We start from the raw sequence: 15194 nt of genomic DNA on the forward strand, positions 1-15194 counted from the left end.
GGAATAATATGTGTGAGGGTACCCCAGGAGAGTTCCAAATGTGTGTGGGTAGAATATATATCCCACGGGGGTAAAATTGAAAAAAGTTGAAAAAAAATTTTTTTTGGACTTATTTATTTTTCCGACGTTTATCGGACTTTCAGATAGAGGAAATGTCAGTGAGCGTTCCGATTTCAGTTCCAGAGCGATTCGCCCAATGAGTCCTTTATATTTAGTCAATTTCAGCCAATTTTCTGGATTTTTGAAAATTTCACTTTTTTGTGAAAATATCCACTAAAGGAGGGAATAATATGTGTGAGGGTACCCCAGGAGAGTTCCAAATGTGTGTGGGTAGAATATATATCCCACGGGGGCAAAAGTGAAAAATGTTGAAAAAAATTTTTTTTAGAGTTATTCATTTTTCTGACATTTATCAGACTTTCAGATAGGGGAAATGTCAGTGAGCGTTCCGATTTCAGTTCCAGAGCGATTCGCCCAATGAGTCCTTGATATTTAGTCATTTTCAGCCAATTTTCAGGATTTTTGAAAATTTCACTTTTTTGTGAAAATATCCACTAAATGAGGGAATAATATGTGTGAGGGTACCCCAGGAGAGTTCCAAATGTGTGTGGGTAGAATATATATCCCACGGGGGTAAAATTGAAAAAAGTTTAAAAAAATTTTTTTTGGACTTAGTCATTTTTCCGGCGTTTATCAGACTTTCAGATAGGGCAAATGTCAGTGAGCGTTCCGATTTCAGTTCCAGAGCGATTCGCCCAATGAGTACTTGATATTAAGTTGTTTTCAGCCAATTTTCTGGATTTTTGAAAATTTCACTTTTTTGTGAAAATATCCACTAAATGAGGGAATAATATGTGTGAGGGTACCCCAGGAGTGTTCCAAATGTGTGTGGGTAGAATATATATCCCACGGGGGTAAAATTGAAAAAAGTTGAAAAATTTTTTTTTTTGGACTTATTTATTTTTCCGACGTTTATCAGCCTTTCAGATAGGGGAAATGTCAGTGAGCGTTCCGATTTCAGTTCCAGAACGATTCGCCCCATGAGTCCTTGATATTTAGTCATTTTCAGCCAATTTTCTGGATTTTTGAAAATTTCACTTTTTTGTGAAAATATCCACTAAATGAGGGAATAATATGTGTGAGGGTACCCCAGGAGAGTTCCAAATGTGTGTCTGTAGAATATATATCCCACAGGGGTAAAATTGAAAAAAATTGAAACATTTTTTTTTTTTGGACGTATTCATTTTTCCGGCGTTTATCAGACTTTCAGATAGGGGAAATGTCAGTGAGCGTTCCGATTTCAGTTCCAGATCGATTCGCCCAATGAGTCCTTGATATTTAGTCGTTTTCAGCCAATTTACTTGATTTTTGAAAATTTCACTTTTTTGTGAAAATATCCACTAAATGAGGGAATAATATGTGTGAGGGTACCCCAGGAGAGATCCAAATGTGTGTGGGTAGAATATATATCACACGGGGTAAAATTGAAAAAGTTGAAAAAAAATTTTTTTTGGACTTAGTCATTTTTCCGGCGTTTATCAGACTTTCAGATAGGGCAAATGTCAGTGAGCGTTCCAATTTCAGTTCCAGAGCGATTCGCCGAATGAGTCCTTGATATTTAGTCAATTTCAGCCAATGTTCTGGATTTTTGAAAATTTCACTTTTTTGTGAAAATATCCACTAAATGAGGGAATAATATGTGTGAGGGGACCCCAGGAGAGTTCCAAATTGTGTGGGTAGAATATATATCCCACGGGGGTAAAATTGAAAAAAGTTTAAAAAAAATTTTTTTTGTACTTAGTCAATTTTTCGGCGTCTACCAGACTTTCAGATAGGGCAAATGTCAGTGATCGTTCCGATTTCAGTTCCAGATTGATTCACCCAATGAGTCCTTGATGTTTAGTCTTTTTCAGCCAATTTTCTGGATTTTTGAAAATTTCACTTTTTTGTGAAAATATCCACTAAATGAGGGAATAATATGTGTGAGGGTACCCCAGGAGAGTTCCAAATGTGTGTGGGTAGAATATATATCCCACGGGGGTAAAATTGAAAAAGTTGAAAAAAATTTTTTTTGGGACTTATTCATTTTTCCGACGTTTATCAGACTTTCAGATAGGGGAAATGACAGTGAGCATTCCGATTTCAGTTCCAGAGCGATTCGCACAATCAGTCCTTGATATTTAGTCATTTTCAGCCAAGTTTCTGGATTTTTGAAAATTTCACTTTTTTGTGAAAATATCCACTAAATGAGGGAATAATATGTGTGAGGGTACCCCAGGAGAGTTCCAAATGTATGTGGGTAGAATATATATCCCACGGGGGTAAAATTGAAAAAAATTGAAAAATTTTTTTTTTGGACTTAGTCATTTTTCCGGCGTTTATCTGACTTTCAGATAGAGGAAATGTCAGTGAGCGTTCCGATTTCAGTTCCAGATCGATTCGCCCAATGAGTCCTTGATATTTAGTCGTTTTCAGCCAATTTACTTGATTTTTGAAAATTTCACTTTTTTGTGAAAATATCCACTAAATGAGGGAATAATATGTGTGAGGGTACCCCAGGAGAGATCCAAATGTGTGTGGGTAGAATATATATCACACAGGGGTAAAATTGAAAAAAGTTTAAAAAAAAATTTTTTTGGACTTAGTCATTTTTCCGGCATTTATCAGACTTTCAGATAGAGGAAATGTCAGTGAGCGTTCCGATTTCAGTTCCAGATCAATTCACCCAATGAGTCCTTGATATTTAGTCATTTTCAGCCAATTTTCTGGATTTTTGAAAATTTCACTTTTTTGTGAAAATATCTACTAAATGAGGGAATAATATGTGTGAGGGTACCCCAGGAGAGTTCCAAATGTGTGTGGGTAGAATATATATCCCACGGGGGTAAAATTGAAAAAAGTTTAAAAATATTTTTTTTTGGACTTATTCATTTTTCCGCCGTTTATCAGACTTTCAGATAGGGGAAATGTCAGTGATCGTTCCGATTTCAGTTCCAGAGCGATTCGCCCAATGAGTCCTTGATATTTAGTCGTTTTCAGCCAAGTTTCTGGATTTTTGAAAATTTCACTTTTTTGTGAAAATATCCACTAAATGAGGGAATAATATGTGTGAGGGTACCCCAGGAGAGTTCCAAATGTGTGTGGGTAGAATATATATCCCACGGGGGTAAAATTTAAAAAAGTTGAAAAAATTTTTTTTTTGGACTTATTCATTTTTCCGCCATTTATCAGACTTTCAGATAGGGGAAATGTCAGTGAGCGTTCCGATTTCAGTTCCAGAGTGATTCGCCCAATGAGTCCTTGATATTAAGTATTTTTCAGCCAATTTTCTGGATTTTTGAAAATTTCACTTTTTTGTGAAAATATCCACTAAATGAGGGAATAATATGTGTGAGGGTACCCCAGGAGAGTTCCAAATTGTGTGGGTAGAATATATATCCCACAGGGGTAAAATTGAAAAAAGTTTAAAAAATTTTTTTTGTACTTAGTCAATTTTTCGGCGTCTACCAGACTTTCAGATAGGGCAAATGTCAGTGATCGTTCCGATTTCAGTTCCAGATTGATTCACCCAATGAGTCCTTGATGTTTAGTCTTTTTCAGCCAATTTTCTGGATTTTTGAAAATTTCACTTTTTTGTGAAAATATCCACTAAATGAGGGAGTAATATGTGTGAGGGTACCCCAGGAGAGATCCAAATGTGTTTGGGTAGAATATATATCCCACGGGGGTAAAATTGAAAAAAGTTGAAAAAAAATTTTTTTTGGACTTATTTATTTTTCCGACGTTTATCGGACTTTCAGATAGAGGAAATGTCAGTGAGCGTTCCGATTTCAGTTCCAGAGCGATTCTCCCAATGAGTCCTTGATATTTAGTATTTTTCAGCCAATTTTCTGGATTTTTGAAAATTTCACTTTTTTGTGAAAATATCCACTAAATGAGGGAATAATATGTGTGAGGGTACCCCAGGAGAGTTCCAAATTGTGTGGGTAGAATATATATCCCACGGGGGTAAAATTGAAAAAAGTTTAAAAAATTTTTTTTGTACTTAGTCAATTTTTCGGCGTCTACCAGACTTTCAGATAGGGCAAATGTCAGTGATCGTTCCGATTTCAGTTCCAGATTGATTCACCCAATGAGTCCTTGATGTTTAGTCTTTTTCAGCCAATTTTCTGGATTTTTGAAAATTTCACTTTTTTGTGAAAATATCCACTAAATGAGGGAATAATATGTGTGAGGGTACCCCAGGAGAGTTCCAAATGTGTGTGGGTAGAATATATATCCCACGGGGGTAAAATTGAAAAAAGTTGAAAAAATTTTTTTTTTGACTTATTAATTTTTCCGACGTTTATCAGACTTTCAGATAGAGGAAATGTCAGTGAGTGTCCCGATTTCAGTTCCAGATCGATTCGCCCAATGAGTCCTTGATATTTAGTCGTTTTTAGCCAATTTTCTTGATTTTTGAAAATTTCACTTTTTTGTGAAAATATCCACTAAATGAGGGAATTATATGTGTGAGGGTACCCCAGGAGAGATCCAAATGTGTGTGGGTAGAATATATATCACACGGGGGTAAAATTGAAAAAAGTTTAAAAGGTTTTTTTTTTGGACTTAGTCATTTTTCCAACGTTTATCAGACTTTCAGATACGGGAAATGTCAGTGAGCGTTCCGATTTCAGTCCCAGAGCGATTCGCCCAAATGAGTCCTTGATATTTAGTCGTTTTTAGCCAATTTTCTTGATTTTTGAAAATTTCACTTTTTTGCGAAAATATCCACTAAATGAGGGAATTATATGTGTGAGGGTACCCCAGGAGAGATCCAAATGTGTGTGGGTAGAATATATATCACACGGGGGTAAAATTGAAAAAAGTTTAAAAGTTTTTTTTTTTGGACTTAGTCATTTTTCCAACGTTTATCAGACTTTCAGATACGGGAAATGTCAGTGAGCGTTCCGATTTCAGTTCCAGAGCGATTCGCCCAAATGAGTCCTTGATATTTAGTCGTTTTCAGCCAATTTTCTTGATTTTTGAAAATTTCACTTTTTTTGTGAACATATCCACTAAATGAGGGAATAATATGTGTGAGGGTACCCCAGGAGAGTTCCAAATGTGTGTGGGTAGAATATATATCCCACGGGGGTAAAATTGAAAAAAGTTTAAAAATATTTTTTTTTGGACTTATTCATTTTTCCGCCGTTTATCAGACTTTCAGATAGGGGAAATGTCAGTGATCGTTCCGATTTCAGTTCCAGAGCGATTCGCCCAATGAGTCCTTGATATTTAGTCGTTTTCAGCCAAGTTTCTGGATTTTTGAAAATTTCACTTTTTTGTGAAAATATCCACTAAATGAGGGAATAATATGTGTGAGGGTACCCCAGGAGAGTTCCAAATGTGTGTGGGTAGAATATATATCCCACGGGGGTAAAATTTAAAAAAGTTGAAAAAATTTTTTTTTTGGACTTATTCATTTTTCCGCCATTTATCAGACTTTCAGATAGGGGAAATGTCAGTGAGCGTTCCGATTTCAGTTCCAGAGTGATTCGCCCAATGAGTCCTTGATATTAAGTATTTTTCAGCCAATTTTCTGGATTTTTGAAAATTTCACTTTTTTGTGAAAATATCCACTAAATGAGGGAATAATATGTGTGAGGGTACCCCAGGAGAGTTCCAAATTGTGTGGGTAGAATATATATCCCACAGGGGTAAAATTGAAAAAAGTTTAAAAAATTTTTTTTGTACTTAGTCAATTTTTCGGCGTCTACCAGACTTTCAGATAGGGCAAATGTCAGTGATCGTTCCGATTTCAGTTCCAGATTGATTCACCCAATGAGTCCTTGATGTTTAGTCTTTTTCAGCCAATTTTCTGGATTTTTGAAAATTTCACTTTTTTGTGAAAATATCCACTAAATGAGGGAGTAATATGTGTGAGGGTACCCCAGGAGAGATCCAAATGTGTTTGGGTAGAATATATATCCCACGGGGGTAAAATTGAAAAAAGTTGAAAAAAAATTTTTTTTGGACTTATTTATTTTTCCGACGTTTATCGGACTTTCAGATAGAGGAAATGTCAGTGAGCGTTCCGATTTCAGTTCCAGAGCGATTCTCCCAATGAGTCCTTGATATTTAGTATTTTTCAGCCAATTTTCTGGATTTTTGAAAATTTCACTTTTTTGTGAAAATATCCACTAAATGAGGGAATAATATGTGTGAGGGTACCCCAGGAGAGTTCCAAATTGTGTGGGTAGAATATATATCCCACGGGGGTAAAATTGAAAAAAGTTTAAAAAATTTTTTTTGTACTTAGTCAATTTTTCGGCGTCTACCAGACTTTCAGATAGGGCAAATGTCAGTGATCGTTCCGATTTCAGTTCCAGATTGATTCACCCAATGAGTCCTTGATGTTTAGTCTTTTTCAGCCAATTTTCTGGATTTTTGAAAATTTCACTTTTTTGTGAAAATATCCACTAAATGAGGGAATAATATGTGTGAGGGTACCCCAGGAGAGTTCCAAATGTGTGTGGGTAGAATATATATCCCACGGGGGTAAAATTGAAAAAAGTTGAAAAAATTTTTTTTTTGACTTATTAATTTTTCCGACGTTTATCAGACTTTCAGATAGAGGAAATGTCAGTGAGTGTCCCGATTTCAGTTCCAGATCGATTCGCCCAATGAGTCCTTGATATTTAGTCGTTTTTAGCCAATTTTCTTGATTTTTGAAAATTTCACTTTTTTGTGAAAATATCCACTAAATGAGGGAATTATATGTGTGAGGGTACCCCAGGAGAGATCCAAATGTGTGTGGGTAGAATATATATCACACGGGGGTAAAATTGAAAAAAGTTTAAAAGGTTTTTTTTTTGGACTTAGTCATTTTTCCAACGTTTATCAGACTTTCAGATACGGGAAATGTCAGTGAGCGTTCCGATTTCAGTCCCAGAGCGATTCGCCCAAATGAGTCCTTGATATTTAGTCGTTTTTAGCCAATTTTCTTGATTTTTGAAAATTTCACTTTTTTGCGAAAATATCCACTAAATGAGGGAATTATATGTGTGAGGGTACCCCAGGAGAGATCCAAATGTGTGTGGGTAGAATATATATCACACGGGGGTAAAATTGAAAAAAGTTTAAAAGTTTTTTTTTTTGGACTTAGTCATTTTTCCAACGTTTATCAGACTTTCAGATACGGGAAATGTCAGTGAGCGTTCCGATTTCAGTTCCAGAGCGATTCGCCCAAATGAGTCCTTGATATTTAGTCGTTTTCAGCCAATTTTCTTGATTTTTGAAAATTTCACTTTTTTTGTGAACATATCCACTAAATGAGGGAATAATATGTGTGAGGGTACCCCAGGAGAGTTCCAAATGTGTGTGGGTAGAATATATATCCCACGGGGGTAAAATTGAATAAAGTTTAAAAAAATTTTTTTTGGACTTAGTCATTTTTCCGGCGTTTATCAGACTTTCAGATAGGGCAAATGTCAGTGAGCGTTCCGATTTCAGTTCCAGAGCGATTCGCCCAATGAGTCCTTGATATTTAGTCAATTTCAGCCAATTTTCTGGATTTTTGAAAATTTCACTTTTTTGTGAAAATATCCACTAAATGAGGGAATAATATGTGTGAGAGTACCCCAGGAGAGTTCCAAATGTGTGTGGGTAGAATATATATCCCACGGGGGTAAAATTGAAAAAGTTGAAAAAAATTTTTTTTGGACTTATTCATTTTTCCGACGTTTATCGGACTTTCAGATAGAGGAAATGTCAGTGAGCGTTCCGATTTCAGTTCCAGAGCGATTCTCCCAATGAGTCCTTCATATTTAGTCGTTTTCAGACAATTTTCTTGATTTTTGAAAATTTCACTTTTTTTTGTGAAAATATCCACTAAATGAGGGAATAATATGTGTGAGGGTACCCCAGGAGAGTTCCAAATGTGTGTGGGTAGAATATATATCCCACGGGGGTAAAATTGAATAAAGTTTAAAAAAAATTTTTTTGGACTTAGTCATTTTTCCGACGTTTATCAGACTTTCAGATAGGGCAAATGTCAGTGAGCGTTCCGATTTCAGTTCCAGAGCGATTCGCCCAATCAGTCCTTGAAATTTAGTATTTTTCAGCCAATTTTCTGGATTTTTGAAAATTTCACTTTTTTGTGAAAATATCCACTAAATGAGGGAATAATATGTGTGAGGGTACCCCAGGAGAGTTCCAAATGTATGTGGGTAGAATATATATCCCACGGGGGTAAAATTGAAAAAAATTGAAAAATTTTTTTTTTGGACTTAGTCATTTTTCCGGCGTTTATCTGACTTTCAGATAGAGGAAATGTCAGTGAGCGTTCCGATTTCAGTTCCAGATCGATTCGCCCAATGAGTCCTTGATATTTAGTCGTTTTCAGCCAATTTACTTGATTTTTGAAAATTTCACTTTTTTGTGAAAATATCCACTAAATGAGGGAATTATATGTGTGAGGGTACCCCAGGAGAGATCCAAATGTGTGTGGGTAGAATATATATCCCACGGGGGTAAAATTGAAAAAAGTTTAAAAAAATTTTTTTTTTGGACTTATTCATTTTTCCGCCGTTTATCAGACTTTCAGATAGAGGAAATGTCAGTGAGTGTCCCGATTTCAGTTCCAGATCGATTCGCCCAATGAGTCCTTGATATTTAGTCGTTTTTATCCAATTTTCTTGATTTTTGAAAATTTCACTTTTTTGTGAAAATATCCACTAAATGAGGGAATTATATGTGTGAGGGTACCCCAGGAGAGATCCAAATGTGTGTGGGTAGAATATATATCACACGGGGGTAAAATTGAAAAAAGTTTAAAAGGTTTTTTTTTTGGACTTAGTCATTTTTCCAACGTTTATCAGACTTTCAGATACGGGAAATGTCAGTGAGCGTTCCGATTTCAGTTCCAGAGCGATTCGCCCAAATGAGTCCTTGATATTTAGTCGTTTTCAGCCAATTTTCTTGATTTTTGAAAATTTCACTTTTTTTGTGAACATATCCACTAAATGAGGGAATAATATGTGTGAGGGTACCCCAGGAGAGTTCCAAATGTGTGTGGGTAGAATATATATCCCACGGGGGTAAAATTGAATAAAGTTTAAAAAAATTTTTTTTGGACTTAGTCATTTTTCCGTCGTTTATCAGACTTTCAGATAGGGCAAATGTCAGTGAGCGTTCCGATTTCAGTTCCAGAGCGATTCGCCCAATGAGTCCTTGATATTTAGTCAATTTCAGCCAATTTTCTGGATTTTTGAAAATTTCACTTTTTTGTGAAAATATCCACTAAATGAGGGAATAATATGTGTGAGAGTACCCCAGGAGAGTTCCAAATGTGTGTGGGTAGAATATATATCCCACGGGGGTAAAATTGAAAAAGTTGAAAAAAATTTTTTTTGGACTTATTCATTTTTCCGACGTTTATCGGACTTTCAGATAGAGGAAATGTCAGTGAGCGTTCCGATTTCAGTTCCAGATCGATTCGCCCAATGAGTCCTTGATATTTAGTCGTTTTCAGCCAATTTACTTGATTTTTGAAAATTTCACTTTTTTGTGAAAATATCTACTAAATGAGGGAATAATATGTGTGAGGGTACCCCAGGAGAGTTCCAAATGTGTGTGGGTAGAATATATATCCCACGGGGGTAAAATTGAAAAAAGTTTAAAAATATTTTTTTTTGGACTTATTCATTTTTCCGCCGTTTATCAGACTTTCAGATAGGGGAAATGTCAGTGATCGTTCCGATTTCAGTTCCAGAGCGATTCGCCCAATGAGTCCTTGATATTTAGTCGTTTTCAGCCAAGTTTCTGGATTTTTGAAAATTTCACTTTTTTGTGAAAATATCCACTAAATGAGGGAATAATATGTGTGAGGGTACCCCAGGAGAGTTCCAAATGTGTGTGGGTAGAATATATATCCCACGGGGGTAAAATTTAAAAAAGTTGAAAAAATTTTTTTTTTGGACTTATTCATTTTTCCGCCGTTTATCAGACTTTCAGATAGGGGAAATGTCAGTGAGCGTTCCGATTTCAGTTCCAGATTGATTCACCCAATGAGTCCTTGATGTTTAGTCTTTTTCAGCCAATTTTCTGGATTTTTGAAAATTTCACTTTTTTGTGAAAATATCCACTAAATGAGGGAATAATATGTGTGAGGGTACCCCAGGAGAGTTCCAAATGTGTGTGGGTAGAATATATATCCCACGGGGGTAAAATTGAATAAAGTTTAAAAAAAAATTTTTTTGGACTTAGTCATTTTTCCGACGTTTATCAGACTTTCAGATAGGGCAAATGTCAGTGAGCGTTCCGATTTCAGTTCCAGAGCGATTCGCCCAATCAGTCCTTGAAATTTAGTATTTTTCAGCCAATTTTCTGGATTTTTGAAAATGTCACTTTTTTGTGAAAATATCCACTAAATGAGGGAATAATATGTGTGAGGGTACCCCAGGAGAGATCCAAATGTGTGTGGGTAGAATATATATCACACAGGGGTAAAATTGAAAAAAGTTTAAAAAAAAATTTTTTTGGACTTAGTCATTTTTCCGGCATTTATCAGACTTTCAGATAGAGGAAATGTCAGTGAGCGTTCCGATTTCAGTTCCAGATCAATTCACCCAATGAGTCCTTGATATTTAGTCATTTTCAGCCAATTTTCTGGATTTTTGAAAATTTCACTTTTTTGTGAAAATATCTACTAAATGAGGGAATAATATGTGTGAGGGTACCCCAGGAGAGTTCCAAATGTCTGTGGGTAGAATATATATCCCACGGGGGTAAAATTTAAAAAAGTTTAAAAAAAATTTTTTTTGGACTTAGTCAATTTTCCGGCGTCTATCAGACTTTCAGATAGGGCAAATGTCAGTGATCGTTCTGATTTCAGTTCCAGAGCGATTCGCCCAATTAGTCCTTGATATTTAGTCATTTTCAGCCAAGTTTCTGGATTTTTGAAAATTTCACTTTTTTATGAAAATATCCACTAAATGAGGGAATAATATGTGTGAGGGGACCCCAGGAGAGTTCCAAATGTGTGTGGGTAGAATATATATCCCACGGGGGTAAAATTGAAAAAAGTTGAAAAAATTTTTTTTTGGACTTATTCATTTTTCCGACGTTTATCAGACTTTCAGATAGAGGAAATGTCAGTGAGCGTTCCGATTTCAGTTCCAGAGCGATTCGCCCAATGAGTCCTTGATATTTAGTCGTTTTCAGCCAAGTTTCTGGATTTTTGAAAATTTCACTTTTTTGTGAAAATATCCACTAAATGAGGGAATAATATGTGTGAGGAAACCCAGGAGAGTTCCAAATTGTGTGGGTAGAATATATATCCCACGGGGGTAAAATTGAAAAAAGTTTAAAAAAATTTTTTTTTGTACTTAGTCAATTTTTCGGCGTCTACCAGACTTTCAGATAGGGCAAATGTCAGTGATCGTTCCGATTTCAGTTCCAGATTGATTCACCCAATGAGTCCTTGATGTTTAGTCTTTTTCAGCCAATTTTCTGGATTTTTGAAAATTTCACTTTTTTGTGAAAATATCCACTAAATGAGGGAATAATATGTGTGAGGGTACCCCAGGAGAGTTCCAAATGTGTGTGGGTAGAATATATATCCCACGGGGGTAAAATTGAATAAAGTTTAAAAAAAATTTTTTTGGACTTAGTCATTTTTCCGACGTTTATCAGACTTTCAGATAGGGCAAATGTCAGTGAGCGTTCCGATTTCAGTTCCAGAGCGATTCGCCCAATCAGTCCTTGAAATTTAGTATTTTTCAGCCAATTTTCTGGATTTTTGAAAATTTCACTTTTTTGTGAAAATATCCACTAAATGAGGGAATAATATGTGTGAGGGTACCCCAGGAGAGTTCCAATTGTATGTGGGTAGAATATATATCCCACGGGGGTAAAATTGAAAAAAATTGAAAAATTTTTTTTTTGGACTTAGTCATTTTTCCGGCATTTATCTGACTTTCAGATAGAGGAAATGTCAGTGAGCGTTCCGATTTCAGTTCCAGATCAATTCACCCAATGAGTCCTTGATATTTAGTCGTTTTCAGCCAAGTTTCTGGATTTTTGAAAATTTCACTTTTTTGTGAAAATATCCACTAAATGAGGGAATAATATGTGTGAGGGGACCCCAGGAGAGTTCCAAATTGTGTGGGTAGAATATATATCCCACGGGGGTAAAATTGAAAAAAGTTTAAAAAATTTTTTTTGTACTTAGTCAATTTTTCGGCGTCTACCAAACTTTCAGATAGGGCAAATGTCAGTGATCGTTCCGATTTCAGTTCCAGATTGATTCACCCAATGAGTCCTTGATGTTTAGTCTTTTTCAGCCAATTTTCTGGATTTTTGAAAATTTCACTTTTTTGTGAAAATATCCACTAAATGAGGGAATAATATGTGTGAGGGTACCCCAGGAGAGTTCCAAATGTATGTGGGTAGAACATATATATCCCACGGGGGTAAAATTTAAAAAAATTGAAAAATTTTTTTTTTTGGACTTAGTCATTTTTCCGGCGTTTATCTGACTTTCAGATAGAGGAAATGTCAGTGAGCGTTCCGATTTCAGTTCCAGATCGATTCGCCCAATGAGTCCTTGATATTTAGTCGTTTTCAGCCAATTTACTTGATTTTTGAAAATTTCACTTTTTTGTGAAAATATCCACTAAATGAGGGAATAATATGTGTGAGGGTACCCCAGGAGAGATCCAAATGTGTGTGGGTAGAATATATATCACACGGGGGTAAAATTGAAAAAGTTGAAAAAAAATTTTTTTTGGACTTAGTCATTTTTCCGGCGTTTATCAGACTTTCAGATAGGGCAAATGTCAGTGAGCGTTCCAATTTCAGTTCCAGAGCGATTTGCCGAATGAGTCCTTGATATTTAGTCAATTTCAGCCAATGTTCTGGATTTTTGAAAATTTCACTTTTTTGTGAAAATATCCATTAAATGAGGGAATAATATGTGTGAGGGTACCCCAGGAGAGTTCCAAATGTGTGTGGGTAAAATATATATCCCACGGGGGTAAAATTGAAAAAAGTTTAAAAATTTTTTTTTTTGGACTTAGTCATTTTTCCAACGTTTATCAGACTTTCACATAGGGGAAATGTCAGTGAGCGTTCCAATTTCAGTTCCAGATCAATTCACCCAATGAGTCCTTGATAGTTAGTCATTTTCAGCCAATTTTCTGGATTTTTGAAAATTTCACTTTTTTGTGAAAATATCCACTAAATGAGGGAATAATATGTGTGAGGGTACCCCAGGAGAGTTCCAAATGTGTGTGGGTAAAATATATATCCCACGGGGGTAAAATTGAAAAAAGTTGAAAAAAATTTTTTTGGGACTTATTCATTTTTCCGACGTTTATCAGACTTTCAGATAGGGCAAATGTCAGTGATCGTTCCGATTTCAGTTCCAGAGCGATTCGCCCAATGAGTCCTTGATATTTAGTCGTTTTCAGCCAAGTTTCTTGATTTTTGAAAATTTCACTTTTTTGTGAAAATATCCACTAAATGAGGGAATAATATGTGTGAGGGTACCCCAGGAGAGTTCCAAATGTGTGTGGGTAGAATATATATCCCACGGGGGTAAAATTGAAAAAAGTTTAAAAAATTTTTTTTTGGACTTATTCATTTTTCCGACGTTTATCAGACTTTCAGATGGAGGAAATGTCAGTGAGCATCCCGATTTCACTTCCAGATCGATTCGCCCAACGAGTCCTTGATATTTAGTCGTTTTCAGCCAATTTTCTTGATTTTTGAAAATTTCACTTTTTTGTGAAAATATCCATTAAATGAGGGAATAATATGTGTGAGGGTACCCCAGGAGAGATTCAAATGTGTGTGGGTAGAATATATATCACACGGGGGTAAAATAGAAAAAGGTTGAAAAAAATTTTTTTTTGTACTTAGTCAATTTTCCGGCGTCTACCAGACTTTCAGATAGGGCAAATGTCAGTGATCGTTCCGATTTCAGTTCCAGATCGATTTACCCATTGAGTCCTTGATGTTTAGTCTTTTTCAGCCAATTTTCTGGATTTTTGAAAATTTCACTTTTTTGTGATAATATCCACTAAATGAGGGAATAATATGTGTGAGGGTACCCCAGGAGAGTTCCAAATGTGTGAGGGTAGAATATATATCCCACGGGGGTAAAATTGAAAAAAGTTGAAAAAAATTTTTTTTTGGACTTATTCATTTTTCCGCCGTTTATCAGACTTTCAGATAGGGGAAATGTCAGTGAGCGTTCCGATTTCAGTTCCAAAGCGATTCACCCAATGAGTCCTTGATATTTAGTCGTTTTCAGCCAAGTTTCTGGATTTTTGAAAATTTCACTTTTTTGTGATAATATCCACTAAATGAGGGAATAATATGTGTGAGGGTACCCCAGGAGAGTTCCAAATGTGTGTGGGTAGAATATATATCCCACGGGGGTAAAATTGAAAAAAGTTGAAAAAATTTTTTTTTGGACTTATTCATTTTTCCGACGTTTATCAGACTTTCAGATAGAGGAAATGTCAGTGAGCATTCCCATTTCAGTTCCAGATCGATTCGCCCAATGAGTCCTTGATATTTAGTCGTTTTCAGCCAATTTTCTTGATTTTTGAAAATTTCACTTTTTTGTCAAAATATCCACTAAATGAGGGAATAATATGTGTGAGGGTACCCCAGGAGAGATCCAAATGTGTGTGGGTAGAATATATATCACACGGGGGTAAAATTGAAAAAAGTTTAAAAAAAATTTTTTTTGGACTTAGTCAATTTTCCGGCGTCTATCAGACTTTCAGATAGGGCAAATGTCAGTGATCGTTCTGATTTCAGTTCCAGAGCGATTCGCCCAATTAGTCCTTGATATTTAGTCATTTTCAGCCAAGTTTCTGGATTTTTGAAAATTTCACTTTTTTATGAAAATATCCACTAAATGAGGGAATAATATGTGTGAGGGGACCCCAGGAGAGTTCCAAATGTGTGTGGGTAGAATATATATCCCACGGGGGTAAAATTGAAAAAAGTTGAAAAAATTTTTTTTTGGACTTATTCATTTTTCCGACGTTTATCAGACTTTCAGATAGAGGAAATGTCAGTGAGCGTTCCGATTTCAGTTCCAGATCGACTCGCCCAATGAGTCCTTGATATATAGTCGTTTTCAGCCAATTTTCTTGATTTTTGAAAATTTCACTTTTTTGTGAAAATATCCACTA

This window comes from Phyllobates terribilis, unplaced genomic scaffold (assembly GCF_046119375.1).
Source record: "Phyllobates terribilis strain yellow unplaced genomic scaffold, ASM4611937v1 Scaffold_2__4_contigs__length_985480577, whole genome shotgun sequence".
Taxonomy (NCBI): Eukaryota; Metazoa; Chordata; class Amphibia; order Anura; family Dendrobatidae; genus Phyllobates; species Phyllobates terribilis.